Source organism: Cryptomeria japonica, unplaced genomic scaffold, assembly GCF_030272615.1.
Source record: "Cryptomeria japonica unplaced genomic scaffold, Sugi_1.0 HiC_scaffold_26, whole genome shotgun sequence".
Taxonomy (NCBI): domain Eukaryota; kingdom Viridiplantae; phylum Streptophyta; class Pinopsida; order Cupressales; family Cupressaceae; genus Cryptomeria; species Cryptomeria japonica.
In genome coordinates, this window is record NW_026728848.1 from 1,232,501 (window position 1) to 1,247,500 (window position 15,000).

At 59.9% G+C, this 15,000-nt stretch overlaps 1 non-coding gene across 1 annotated transcript; it reads left to right on the top strand.

Annotated features, from left to right (window-relative positions):
• Positions 1-10,895: 10,895 nt before the first annotated feature.
• Positions 10,896-11,014, top strand: LOC131861368 (5S ribosomal RNA). Its single transcript, XR_009360442.1, has one exon. It is a non-coding gene; the product is annotated as a 5S ribosomal RNA (ribosomal RNA).
• Positions 11,015-15,000: the final 3,986 nt, after the last annotated feature.

A 15,000-nucleotide genomic window follows, 5' to 3' on the forward strand; every position in this document is an offset into this window, starting at 1 on the left:
CCCTTATCCCGCGATGCGTCCGATACACAGATGGTTCCAAGGCGGCCGAGGAGCCTCACCGCATAGCAATCGGGGGTGCGAGGCGAGGGATGGGGCGGGAAGGCCCCAACGGCTAGACGGAAGAGGCTTCAGGGCCGCCTAGGAATGGTCCAAGCATCGGACACGCTTGGGGCGACTACCAGTGACAGCCCCCTATCCCGCGATGCGTCCGATACGAAGATGGTTCCAAGGCGGCCGAGGAGCCTCACCGCATAGCAATCGGGGTGCGAGGTGGGGGATGCGGCGAGATGGCCCCAACGGCTAGACGGAAGAGGCCACAGGGCCGCGTCGGAATAGTCCAAGCATCGGACGCGCTTGGGGCGACTACCAGTGACAACCCCTTATCCCGCGATGCGTCCGATACGAAGATAGTTCCAAGGCGGCCGAGGAGCCTCACCGCATAGCAATCGGGGTGCGAGGTGGGGGATGCGGCGAGATGGCCCCAACGGCTAGATGGAAGAGGCTGCAGGGCCGCCTCGGAATAGTCCAAGCATCGGACGCGCTTGGGGCCACTACCAGTGACAACCCCTTATCCCGCGATGCGTCCGATACGAAGATAGTTCCAAGGCGGCCGAAGAGCCTCACCGCATAGCAATCGGGGTGCGAGGTGGGGGATGCGGCGAGATGGCCCCAACGGCTAGACGGAAGAGGCCACAGGGCCGCCTCGGAATAGTCCAAGCATCGGACGCGCTTGGGGCGACTACCAGTGACAACCCCTTATCCCGCGATGCGTCCGATACGAAGATAGTTCCCAGGCGGCCGAGGAGCCTCACCGCATAGCAATCGGGGTGCGAGGCGAGGGATGCGGCGAGATGGCCCCAAAGGCTAGACGGAAGAGGCTGCAGGGCTGCCTCGGAATAGTCCAAGCATCGGACGCGCTTGGGGCGACTACCACTGCCAACCCCTTATCCCGCGATGCGTCCGATACACAGATAGTTCCGAGGCGGCCGAGGAGGTGGGGGATGCAGCGAGATGGCCCCAACGGCTAGACGGAAGAGGCTGCAGGGCCGCCTCGGAATAGTCCAAGCATCGGACGCGCTTGGGGCGACTACCAGTGACAACCCCTTATCCCGCGATGCGTCCGATACACAGATAGTTCCGAGGCGGCCAAGGAGCCTCACCGCATAGCAATCGTGGTGCGAGGTGGGGGATGCGGCGAGATGGCCCCAACGGCTAGACGGAAGAGGCTGCAGGGCCGCCTCGGAATGGTCCAAGCATCGGATGCGCTTGGGGCGACTACCACTGCCAACCCCTTATCCCGCGATGCGTCCGATACACAGATAGTTCCAAGGCGGCCGAGGAGCCTCACAGCATAGCAATCAGGGTGCGAGGCGAGGGATGCGGCGAGAAAGCCCCAACGGCTAGAGGGAAGAGGCTTCAGGTCCGCCTCGGAATGGTCCAAGCATCGGACGCGCTTGGGGCGACTACCAGTGACAACCCCTTATCCCGCGACGCGTCCGATACACAGATAGTTCCAAGGCGGCCGAGGAGCCTCACCGCATAGCAATCGGGGTGCGAGGCGAGGGATGCGGCGAGAAGGACCCAACGGCTACACGGAAGAGGCTTCGGGGCCGCCTCGGAATGGTCCAAGCATCGGACGCGCTTGGGGCGACTACCAGTGACAACCCCTTATCCCGCGACGCGTCCGATACACAGATAGTTCCAAGGCGGCCGAGGAGCCTCACCGCATAGCAATCGGGGTGCGAGGCGAGGGATGCGGCGAGAAGGACCCAACGGCTACACGGAAGAGGCTTCGGGGCCGCCTCGGAATGGTCCAAGCATCGGACGCGCTTGGGGCGACTACCAGTGACAACCCCTTATCCCGCGACGCGTCCGATACACAGATAGTTCCAAGGCGGCCGAGGAGCCTCACCGCATAGCAATCGGGGTGCGAGGCGAGGGATGCGGCGAGAAGGACCCAACGGCTAGACGGAAGAGGCTTCGGGTCCGCCTCGGAATGGTCCAAGCATCGGACGCGCTTGGGGCGACTACCAGTGACAACCCCTTATCCCGCGACGCGTCCGATACACAGATAGTTCCAAGGCGGCCGAGGAGCCTCACCGCATAGCAATCGGGGTGCGAGGCGAGGGATGCGGCGAGAAGGACCCAACGGCTAGACGGAAGAGGCTTCGGGTCCGCCTCGGAATGGTCCAAGCATCGGACGCGCTTGGGGCGACTACCAGTGACAACCCCTTATCCCGCGACGCGTCCGATACACAGATAGTTCCAAGGCGGCCGAGGAGCCTCACCGCATAGCAATCGGGGTGCGAGGCGAGGGATGCGGCGAGAAGGACCCAACGGCTAGACGGAAGAGGCTTCGGGTCCGCCTCGGAATGGTCCAAGCATCGGACGCGCTTGGGGCGACTACCAGTGACAACCCCTTATCCCGCGACGCGTCCGATACACAGATAGTTCCGAGGCGGCCGAGGAGCCTCACCGCATAGCAATCGGGGTGCGAGGCGAAGGATGCGGCGAGAAGGACCCAACGGCTAGACGGAAGAGGCTTCGGGTCCGCCTCGGAATGGTCCAAGCATCGGACGCGCTTGGGGCGACTACCAGTGACAACCCCTTATCCCGCGACGCGTCCGATACACAGATAGTTCCAAGGCGGCCGAGGAGCCTCACCGCATAGCAATCGGGGTGCGAGGCGAGGGATGCGGCGAGAAGGACCCAACGGCTAGACGGAAGAGGCTTCAGGGCCGCCTCGGAATGGTCCAAGCATCGAACGCGCTTGGGGCGACTACCAGTGACAACCCCTTATCCCGCGACGCGTCCGATACACAGATAGTTCCGAGGCGGCCGAGGAGCCTCACCGCATAGCAATCGGGGTGCGAGGCGAGGGATGCGGCGAGAAGGACCCAACGGCTAGACGGAAGAGGCTTCAGGGCCGCCTCGGAATGGTCCAAGCATCGGACGCGCTTGGGGCGACTACCAGTGACAACCCCTTATCCCGCGACGCGTCCGATACACAGATAGTTCCGAGGCGGCCGAGGAGCCTCACCGCATAGCAATCGGGGTGCGAGGCGAGGGATGCGGCGAGAAGGACCCAACGGCTAGACGGAAGAGGCTTCAGGGCCGCCTCGGAATGGTCCAAGCATCGGACGCGCTTGGGGCGACTACCAATGACAACCCCTTATCCCGCGACGCGTCCGATACACAGATAGTTCCGAGGCGGCCGAGGAGCCTCACCGCATAGCAATCGGGGTGCGAGGCGAGGGATGCGGCGAGAAGGACCCAACGGCTAGACGGAAGAGGCTTCAGGGCCGCCTCGGAATGGTCCAAGCATCGGACGCGCTTGGGGCGACTACCAGTGACAACCCCTTATCCCGCGACGCGTCCGATACACAGATAGTTCCGAGGCGGCCGAGGAGCCTCACCGCATAGCAATCGGGGTGCGAGGCGAGGGATGCGGCGAGAAGGACCCAACGGCTAGACGGAAGAGGCTTCAGGGCCGCCTCGGAATGGTCCAAGCATCGGACGCGCTTGGGGCGACTACCGTTGCCAACCCCTTATCCCGCGATGCGTCTGATACACAGATAGTTCCGAGGCGGCCGAGGAGCCTCACCGCATAGCAATCGGGTTGCGAGGCAGATTATTGGGAAGGGAACCCCCTGGGATGCGGCTCAAGCAGTGCCCAAAGGGACTGGAATGCGGAATCACATCGAGAGACCCAAATGCTATACGAGGGCTCAAATCGAATTATCGATTTGGCCACGACATGGACGCATCGGAACGACTACCTTTGCCGAACCACTCGCAATTGCATCCATACCGAAACCAATAGACATTTCCGTTAGAGCCCTCGCATAGCATTCGGGAATCTCGCATGCCCCTCTAAATCGACCAATGCTGGCGCTCAATGAAAATCCGAGCGCTACCACCGTTCGAGCGCCAGCATTGGTCGAGTTAGAGGGGCACGGGGGAGAATGCTCCAGTCAACACCTCCCCTATATAAGTTATTTGTCCGATTCTCGCACAACCGTAGTCTGCCTCGTCGAATCAAACAACGGTCCCAGATTCCGACTTCCGTTCCGTAGAGACCCAAAAGCTAGATGGAGGCTCGCAAGAAAGAGAGTCGGCGCATAGCAATCGGGTTTCTCGAACGTTTAGGGACCGAGCTCACTTGCGGATAGGGCAAAATCCGCCAAGCAACCCAAAAGCTAGACGGGGGCTCGAATCGAATCGCCTAGGCGGCCACAACAACGACGTGTTGGATCGACTACCAGTGCCAAACCATTCAGCAAGACTAGTCTGTGTCGAGGCCGGATAGAGATTCTCAGAGAGCGCCCGCATAGCATTTAGGAGACCTGCCGCGTCCCTCACACTCGACAAATGGTGGTGCACGTTTATAAATCCGAGCGATCCCAACCCTTTCAAGCACCAACATCGGTCGAGATAGAGGGGCACGGAGGGGGCTGCGTGAGACAACACAGTCCCCTATATAAGTTATTTGTCCGATTCTCACACATCCGAAGAATGGTCATCAAATCGGACAACAGCCCAAACTTCCGACTTCCGTCCCAGAAAGCCCAAGAGCTATCTAAAACGTTCATGGCCGGAACTCGATCGCGGCTATACCAGTCCGCCAAGCAACCCAAAAGCTAGACTGGAGCTCTAGTCGAATCACCTCTGTGGCCATTGCAAGGACGTGTTGGAGCGACTACCATTGCCGAACCATTCCGCAGGTCGAGTCCATACCAAGGCCGCATAGAGATTCACGATGAGCTCCTGCATAGCAATCAGGAGACTTGCCGTGTCCATCACAATCGATAAATCCTGGTGCAAGATTTTTGCATCCGAGCGCTCCAACCAGTCGAGCACCAGCATCAATCGACATAAACGGGCACGGGGGGAGGATGCTCGAGAACACTACCTCCCCTATATAAGTTATTTGTCCGATTCTCAAGCAGCCGAAGTCTGGTCATCGAATCGGGTCAAAGACCACAACTTCCGACTTTACCCACAATGCAAGTCATCGAATCGAACATCGGCCCCCGAGTCGGACTCCATGCGTATGTCAGGTCATCGGACCCAAATTCCGCCTTCCTGCGCATGGCGGGCCATCAATATCAACTCGGTCATCGGACCCAAACTCCGCCTTTTTGCGTATGGCACGCCTTCAAATCGGTCATCGGACCCAAATTCCGCCTTCCTGTGCATGGCGGGCCATCAACATCAACTCGGTCATCGGACCCAAATTCCGCCTTTCTGCGCATGGCACGCCATCAACTCGGTCATCGGACCCAAATTCCGCCTTCCTGCGCATGGCAGGTCATCGGACACAAATTCAGACCTCGCCAATATGCCTACGTATCGAATCGGTCATCGGACCCAACTTCCGACTTCATCCATACTGTAGGGTCTTTGAGGTTGGCGCGGTGCGCTCAACCCAGGGAGTCGACCCATCGAAGCATACACCTCCCCTATATAAGCTATTTGTCCGATTCCCACACCTGTGTAGTTTGCACCTCTGACCAGGACATCGACCCCAACTTCCGAACTCGACTGCAACGACGGCACCAGCGCCTTGGTGCGCACCTTGCGACGCACAGTCCCAACATTCGCCTTCCTGCACATGGCAGGTCATCGGACCCAAATTCCGACCTCGCGAGTATGCCTACATATCGAATCGGTCATCGGACCCAACTTCCGACTTCATCCATACCGTAGGGTCTTTGAGGTTGGCGCGGTGCGCTCAACCCGGGGAGTCGACCCAACGAAGCATACACCTCCCCTATATAAGCTATTTGTCCGATTCCCACACCTGTGTAGTTTGCACCTCCGATCAAGACATCGACCCCAACTTCCGAACTCGCCTCCAACGACCGAACCAGCGCCTTGGTGCGCACCTTGCAACGCACAGTGCCAACATTCGCCTTCCTGCACGTGGCAGGTCATCGGACCCAAATTCCGACCTCGCGAGTATGCCTACATATCGAATCGGTCATCGGACCCAACTTCCGACTTCATCCATACCGTAGGGTCTTTGAGGTTGGCGCGGTGCGCTCAACCCGGGGAGTCGACCCAACGAAGCATACACCTCCCCTATATAAGCTATTTGTCCGATTCCCACACCTGTGTAGCTTGCACCTCCGATCAGGACATCGACCCCAACTTCCGAACTCGACTAAAAAGACCGCACCAGCGCCTTGGTGTGCACCTTGCAACGCACAGTGCCAACATTCGCCTTCCTGCACATGGCAGGTCATCGGACCCAAATTCCGACCTCATGAGCATACCTACTAATCGAATCGGTCATCGGACCCAACTTCCGACTTCATCCATACCGTAGGGTCTTTGAGGTTGGCGCGGTGCGCTCAACCTGGGGAGTCGACCCATCGAAGCATACACCTCCCCTATATAAGCTATTTGTCCGATTCCGACACCTGTGTAGTTTGCACCTCCGCTCAGGACATCGACCCCAACTTCCGAACTCGCCTGCAACGACCGAACCAGCGCCTTGGTGCGCACCAAAAGTGCGCACTTTTGGAGGGCACTTTTGTGCGCTCCAAAGGTGCGCACTTTTGGAGGGCACTTTTCTGCGCTCCAAAGGTGCGCACTTTTGGAGGGCACTTTTTGGAGGGCACTTTTCTGCGCTCCAAAGGTGCGCACTTTTGGAGGGCACTTTTTGGAGGGCACTTTTCTGCGCTCCAAAGGTGCGCACTTTTGGAGGGCACTTTTTGGAGGGCACTTTTCTGCGCTCCAAAGGTGCGCACTTTTGGAGGGCACTTTTTGGAGGGCACTTTTCTGCGCTCCAAAGGTGCGCACTTTTGGAGGGCACTTTTTGGAGGGCACTTTTCTGCGCTCCAAAGGTGCGCACTTTTGGAGGGCACTTTTTGGAGGGCACTTTTCTGCGCTCCAAAGGTGCGCACTTTTGGAGGGCACTTTTTGGAGGGCACTTTTCTGCGCTCCAAAGGTGCGCACTTTTGGAGGGCACTTTTTGGAGGGCACTTTTCTGCGCTCCAAAGGTGCGCACTTTTGGAGGGCACTTTTTGGAGGGCACTTTTCTGCGCTCCAAAGGTGCGCACTTTTGGAGGGCACTTTTTGGAGGGCACTTTTCTGCGCTCCAAAGGTGCGCACTTTTGGAGGGCACTTTTGTGCACTCCAAAGGTGCGCACTTTTGGAGGGCACTTTTCCTGTGCTCCAAAGGTGCACACCTAGGTGAGCACCTTCGACCACACCTTGTAGCACACCAAACTCTGACTTTCGACTTCATCCGCAATGCAGGGTCTTTGAGGTTGGCGCAATGCGCACAACCAGGGGAGTCGACCCATCAAACCCAACACCTCCCCTATATAAGCTATTTGTCTGATTCTCATACATGCGTAGCCTGCAGGAGCAATTAGGACATCGACCCCAACTTTCGGCTTCTAAACGAAAACAAGGTCTTTGAGGTTGGTGTAATGCGAACAACTAGGGGAGTCAACCCATCAAACCCAACACCTCCCCTATATAAGCTATTTGTCTGATTCTCATACATGTGTAGTCTACAGGAGCAATTAGGACATCGACCCCAACTTTTGACTTCTTAACGAAAACAAGGTCTTTGAGGTTGACGTAATGCGCACAACCAGGGGAGTCGACCCATCAAACCCAACACCTCCCCTATATAAGCTATTTGTCCGATTCTCATACATGTGTAGCCTGCAGGAGCCATTAGGACATTGACCCCAACTTTTGACTTCTTAACGAAAACAAGGTCTTTGAGGTTGGCGTAATGCGCACAACCAAGGGAGTTGACCCATCAAACCCAACACCTCCCCTATATAAGCTATTTGTCTGATTCTCATACATGTGTAGCCTGCAACAACGATTAGGACATCCACCCCAACTTCTGAATTCGTCTGCGTTGACCGCACCAAAGGTGCACGCCTTGGTGCTCACCAAAATCCGACTTCCGACTTCTTCTGCTATGCGGGGTCTTTGAGGTTGGCGCAGTGCGCACAACCAGGGGAGTCAACCCACCGAATGCAACACCTCCCCTATATAAGCTATTTGTCTGATTCTCATACATGCGTAGACTGCAGCAATGATTAGGACATCCACCCCAACTTTTGACTTCTTAAACAAGACAGGGTCTTTGAAGTTGGTGCAGTGCACACAACCAGGGGAGTCGACCCATCAAACGCAACACCTCCCCTATATAAAGCTATTTGTCCGATTCTCATACGTGTAGTCTGCAGCAGCGATTAGGACATCGACCCCAACTTCCGAATTCGTTTGCATTGACCGCACCAAAGGTGCACGCCTTGGTGTGCACCCTGGAGTGCACTTTGGTGCTCACCTCGGTGCACACTTTGGTGTGCACCTCGGTGTGCACCAAAGGTGCGCACCTTGGAGCGCACCAAAGGTGTACACTTTGGAGCGCACCACATAGGGTCTTTGAGAGGTTGGCGCAGTGCGCACACCAAGGTGGGTGTTGAGGTGCGTGCCGAGGTGGGTGGGTGCTAGGGTGCGCTCCATGGTGGGTGCCAGGGTGGGTGCGTGCTAGGGTGGATTCCAAAGAGGGTCATAGGGTGGGTGCCAAGGTGGGTTGGTGATATAGTGGGTTCAAAGGTGGGTACTAGGGTGGGTTCCAAGGTGGGTCACAAGTTGGGTGCCAGGATGCGTGGGTGTTAGGTTGGGTGCCAAGGTGGGCTCCTGCGTGGGTGGGTGCTAGGGTGGGTTTCAAGGTGGACGCGAGGGCGGGTGCCAAGGTGGGTAACAAGTTGGGTGTTAGGATGGGTGAGTGCTAGAGTGGGTGCCAAGGTGGGTGGGTGCTAAGGTGGATGCCAAGGTGGTTCACAGGGTGGGTGGGTTCTAGGGTGAGTTCCAAGGTGGGTCACAGGTTCAGTGCTAGGGTGGGTGTCAAGGCGGGTGTCGAGGTGCCTGGGTGCTAGGGTGTGGATGCCAATGTGGGTCATAGGGTGGGTACTAGGGTGGGCTGCAATGTGGGTGCCAAGGTGGGTAACATGCTCGGTGGGTTCTAAATTGGGTGCCAGGGTGGGTGTGCACCCACCTTGCCCGAGGTGGGTGCCAAGGTGCCAGTGTGGGTGGGTGCTAAGGTGGATGCCAAGGTGGGTGAGAAGGTGGGTGATAGGTTGAGTGGTAGGATGGGTGGGTGCCAAGATGGGTCACAGGGTGGGTGCAAGGGTGGGTAGGTGCTAGGGTTGGTGTCAGGGTGGGTGGGTGCTAGGTTGGGTTCCAAGGTGGGTGCGAGGGTGAGTGTCAAGGTGGGTCACAGGTTAGGTGCTAGGATGGGTGAGTGCTAGGGTGCAAAGGTGCCAGGGTGGGTGCTAGGATGGGTCGATGCTAGGGTGAGTGGCAAGGTGGGTCCACAAGTGTCAAGGTGGGTGCCGAGGTGGGTGCCAAGTCGGCGACTGCTATGGTGGATGCCAAGGTGGGTCACGGGGTGGGTGCCAAGTTGCTAGGTTGGGTTCCAAGGTGGGTGCCAACGTGGGTGCTAGGGTGCGTGGGTTAAAGGGTGTGTCACAACGTGGGTGCCAGGATGGGTGCGCACCCACACTGGCCAAGACGGGTGCGGGTGCAAGGTTGGGTTCCAAGCCCGGTCACAGGCTGGGTGCTAGGATGGGTGGGTGCCAAGGTGGGCACCAGGGTGGGTGCACCCACCCTGGCCAAGGTGGGTCACGGGGTGGGTCCTAGGGTGGGTAACGGGGTGGGTACTAAGGTGCGTGCCAAGGTGGGTCATAGGGTGGGTGCCAAGGTGGGCACCAGGGTGGGTGTGCACCAACCCTAGCCAGGGTAGGTCACGGGGTGGTTGTCGGGGTGGGCGTCAAGGAGCCAAGGTGGGTGGCAAGTAGCCAAGTTGCGTGCCAAGGTGGGTGTCGGGGTGGGTGCCAAGGATCCAAGGTGGGTGCCAAGGAACCAAGGTGGGTGTCTGGGTGGGTGCCGAGGTGGGAGCCAGGGTGGGTCCCAAGGTGAGTGCAAAGGTGGGTGCCAGGGTCAAGGTGAGTGCCAATGTGGGTTCCAAGGTGCCAGGGTCAGGGTGAGTGCCAATGTGGGTTCAAAGGTGCTAAGTTGGGTGCGAGGTTGGGTGCGAGGGTGGGTGGGTGCCAAGGTGTGCTAGGTGGAAGCCCGGGTGGGTCGGCATCCCATGGGTGTCGAGTTGGGTGCCTGATGGGTGCTTCTTGTCAAGTTTTAGTCGTCGGGACTCATTTCGAGCCTTAGAGGTCGTTTCTTGTCCGGTTGCCCTGTCTTCGACCTGGGAACCCAATTTTGGTCCTCGGGTCCCATTTTTTTTTGTCTCGCATCCCACTTTTGGCCTGTGGCCTTTTCGGGGTCGATTCTCGTTTTGGGCATCAGAGCATGTTTCTTCTCCTAAAACCCAATATTTGTTTATTAAGTCTCGGAACACATTTTTGTTCTCGTGGACCCATCATGGGTCTTGGAACGCATTTGTGGTCCTTGGGTCCCATTTTGCATCCCGAAACTTGTGTTTTGGTGCTTGATCCCTATTTTGGGTGCCCACCTTGCACCAAGTGCGCACCCGGGGCAAACCGAGCGCCTTGGTGCACCGGGGCAAGATCGAGCGTGCACCCGAGGCGCCCCGAACATGCACCAAGGTGCACTCGGCCCACATGTGAGCGCAGGTCGTTGCGCCCGAGGTGGTGTGTGGGCACCGCGTTGCAGACGGGACACTGCACGCACACGACGCCCCCTCCAGGTGCACGCACGTAGGCCGGGCCGGGTGCACACCCGACGCCCTAGCAAGGTGCGCGCACCCGGGCAGGGCTCACACTTGGCGAACGGGGCGCACTTCGCGAGGGAGGGTGTGCACCTCGACGGGGGTGGGTGGCCGGGGTGGATTCGCACGTGGGTCGCGGTTTGCTAAGTACACACTGCGACAAGCTCATAACGGGTGCGATCATACCAGCATTAGTGCACCGGATCCCATCAGAACTCCGCAGTTAAGCGCGCTTGGGCCGGAGTAGTACTGGGATGGGTGACCTCCCGGGAAGTCCCGGTGTTGCACCCTTTTTTAGTTTTTCGCCGGGCGTCGCAATGCTATTTGAATAAACCTTTTGCCCGTTTGCGTTCTCGTCGGGGCCGGGCCGGGCCGGGGTGCGCTGCCCGCACTACCGCGCGCGCGGGGGCGACACCGAGCGCGCACCCGAGGCACCCCGAGCACACAGGCCACGGTGCAACCCGGGCGTTGTGCGCGCACCCCGGTACGCCCGAGGTGCTGCGCGCGCACCCAGGTGAAATCGGTGTGCACCTCGGCCAGTGCGCGCTCGGTCGAGTCGCGCACGTTGGCCAAGGTGCACGGTGATGTTTCTTACTCTAAGGTTCCGCACCAGACGCCCGGGACAGGTGAGCGAAGCTGGGCGGGGCCGGGTGCGCGGCCGGGGCAGGTGCACGCAGCTGGAGAGAGCTTTGGAGCACACTTCGGAGCGCACCAATGATGCGCTCCATTCAAAAGTTTCCTGAAAAGGCAAAAAAAGTTGAGATTATAGAATTTCCCACTTGAGAGATTGTAAAAAAAAAAAATTTAAAATGAAGGAAACGCGGGTGCCAAGGTGTGCGCAGCCCAGCCAAGGTGTGCGCACCAAGGCGCCCACCCTGGCGAAGGTGCACGCAAGGTGCGCACCCGAGGCAAACCGGACAATTAACCCAACTTTCGACTTCGCGCGCACCTTGGAGCGCACTTCGGAGCGCTCCTTGGTGCGCACCAATCTTGGGCACCTCGGAGTGCACCATGGCGCCCACCAAGGTGCGCACCCGGGGCAAACCGAGCTCCGACTTCGTGCGCACCTTGGAGCGCACGAAAGGTGCGCACCATGGCGCCCACCAAGGTGCGCAGCCCAGCCAAGGCATGCGCATCAAGGTGCGCACCCTGGCGAAGGTGCGCACCCGGGGCAAACCGAGCTCCGACTTCGTGCGCACCTTGGAGCGCACAAAAGGTGCGCAACCCAGCCAAGGTGTGCGCACCCCGGTCAAACCGAGCTCCGAATCGTGCGCACCAGAGGTGCACGCCATCGTGCGCACCTTGGAGCACACTTCGGAGCCCTCCTTGGTGCGCGCCGATGTTGCGCACCTCGGAGCGCACCCGGGGAAAACAATGCAATTAACCCGACTTTCGACTTCGTGGGCACCTCGGAGCGCTCTCGGGTTCGCACCTCGGAGCACACCGAGGTGCGCACCTTTGATGCGCTGCCTTCACCAATTTCCAGAAAAGGCAAGAAAACATTGAGAAGGTGTGCGCACCGAGGTGCCCACCCTGGCGAAGGTGCACGCGAGGTGCGCACCCGGGGCAAACCGGGCTCCGACTTCGTGCACGCCGCACCTTGGAGCACACTTCGGAGCGCTCCTTGGTGCGCACCAGGGCGCGCAACCCAGCCGAGGTGCCCACCCCGGCGAAGGTGCACGCGAGGTGCGCACCCGGGGCAAACCGGGCTCCGACTTCGTGCACGCCGCACCTTGGAGCACACTTCGGAGCGCTCCTTGGTGCGCACCATGGTGCCCACCAGGGCGCGCAACCCCGCCGAAGGTGCACGCGAGGTGCGCACCCGGGGCAAACCGGGCTCCGACTTCGTGCACGCCGCACCTTGGAGCACACTTCGGAGCGCTCCTTGGTGCGCACCATGGTGCCCACCAGGGCGCGCAACCCCGCCGAAGGTGCACGCGAGGTGCGCACCCGGGGCAAACCGGGCTCCGACTTCGTGCACGCCATGGTGCGCACCGCGGCGAAGGTGCGCACCCGGGGCAAACCGGGCTCCGACTTCGTGCACGCCGCACCTTGGAGCACACTTCGGAGCGCTCCTTGGTGCGCACCAGGGCGCGCAACCCAGCCGAGGTGCCCACCCCGGCGAAGGTGCACGCGAGGTGCGTACCCGGGGCAAACCGGGCTCCGACTTCGTGCACGCCGCACCTTGGAGCACACTTCGGAGCGCTCCTTGGTGCGCACCATGGTGCCCACCAGGCCGCGCAACCCAGCCAAGGTGTGCGCACCAAGGTGCACGCGAGGTGCGCACCCGGGGCAAACCGGGGTCCGACTTCGTGCACGCCGCACCTTGGAGCACACATCGGGGCGCTCCCGGGTTCGCACCGGCGTTGCGCACCGTGGTGGGCACCTCGGAGCACACCAAGGTGGGCAGCGAGGTGCGCACCTTTGATGCGATGCCTTCACTAATTTCCATAAAAGGCAAAAAAAAAACGAGATTTTAAAATTTCCGTTTTGAAAGATAGTGAGAAAAAGGGAATGCTGGTGCCATCTTGAGCCCGCCCTGGTGCGCAGCCCAGCCAAGGTGTGCGCACCAAGGTGCCCACCCTGGCGAAGGTGCGCGCCCGGGCAATTAACCCAACTTCCAACTTCGCGCGCGCCAGGGTGGGAGCGCACCCAACAACCGGGCCTGGGAAGAGCCAATGCGAGAAACCCCACCAAACGCTCTGACAAAAAAAGAGGGGGCGCTCCAGTAACCCCGCTTCGGAGCGCACCCTGGGCAAACCCAGCCAAGGTGCCCACCCCGGCCAAGGTGCAGGCGAGGTGCGCACCCGGGGCAAACCGGGCTCCGACAACGTGCACGCCGCACCTTGGAGCACACTTCGTAGCGCTCCCGGGTGCGCACCTCAGAGCACACCAAGGTGGGCAGCGAGGTGCGCACCTTTGATGCGCTGCCTTCACTAATTTCCAGAAAAGGCAAAAAAAAAAGGAGATTTTAAAATTTCCGTTTTGAAAGATAGTGAAAAAAACGGAACGCGCGTGCCATCTTGAGCCCGCCCTGGTGCGCAGCCCAGGTAAGGTGCCCACCCTGGCAAAGGTGCGCACCCGGGCAATTAACCCTACTTCCGACTTCGTGCGCGCCAGGGTGGCAACCGGGCCTCGGAAGAGCCAATGCGAGAAACCCCACCAAACGCTCCGACAAAAAAAGAGGCGGCGCTCCAATAACCCCGCTTCGGAGCGCAGCCGGGGCAAACCCAGCCAAGGTGCCCACCCCGACGAAGGTGCACGCGAGGTGCGCACCCGGGGCAAACCGGGCTCCGACAACGTGCACGCAGCACCTTGGAGCACACTTCGAAGCACTCCCGGGTGCCCACCGGCGTTGCGCACCGTGGTGGGCAGCGAGGTGCGCACCTTTGATGCGCTGCCTTCACTAATTTCCAGAAAAAGGCAAACAAAAATGAGATTTTAAAATTTCCGTTTTGAAAGATAGTGAAAAAAAAGGAACGCGGGTGCCATCTTGAGCCCGCCCTGGTGCGCAGCCCAGGCAAGGCATGCGCACCAAGGTGCCCACCCGAGGTGCACACCCGGGGCAAACCGGGCTCCGACTTCGTGCAGGCCGCACCTTGGAGCACACTTCGGAGCGCTCCTTGGTGCGCACCATGGTGCCCACCAGGGCGCGCAACCCAGCCAAGGTCTGCACACCAAGGTGCCCACCCCGGCGAAGGTGCACGCGAGGTGCGCACCCGGGGCAAACCGGGCTCCGACTTCGTGCACGCCATGGTGCCCACCGCGGCGAAGGTGCACGCGAGGTGCGCACCCGGGGCAAACCGGGCTCCGACTTCGTGCACGCCGCACCTTGGAGCACACTTCGGAGCGCTCCTTGGTGCGCACCATGGTGCCCACCAGGGCGCGCAACCCAGCCAAGGTGTGCGCACCAAGGTGCACGCGAGGTGCGCACCCGGGGCAAACCGGGGTCCGACTTCGTGCACGCCGCACCTTGGAGCACACATCGGAGCGCTCCCAGGTTCGCACCAGCGTTGCGCACCTTTGATGCGCTGCCTTCACTAATTTCCAGAAAAGGCAAAAAAAAACGAGATTTTAAAATTTCCGTTCTGAAAGATAGTGAAAAAAACGGAACGCGGGTGCCATCTTGAGCCCTTCCTGGTGCGCAGCCCAGGCAAGTTGTGCGCACCAAGGTGCCCACCCTGGCGGAGGTGCGCGCCCGGGGCAATCCGGGCTCCGACTTCGTGCACTGCATGGTGCCCACCAAGGCGCGCAACCCAGCCAAGGTGCCCACCGCA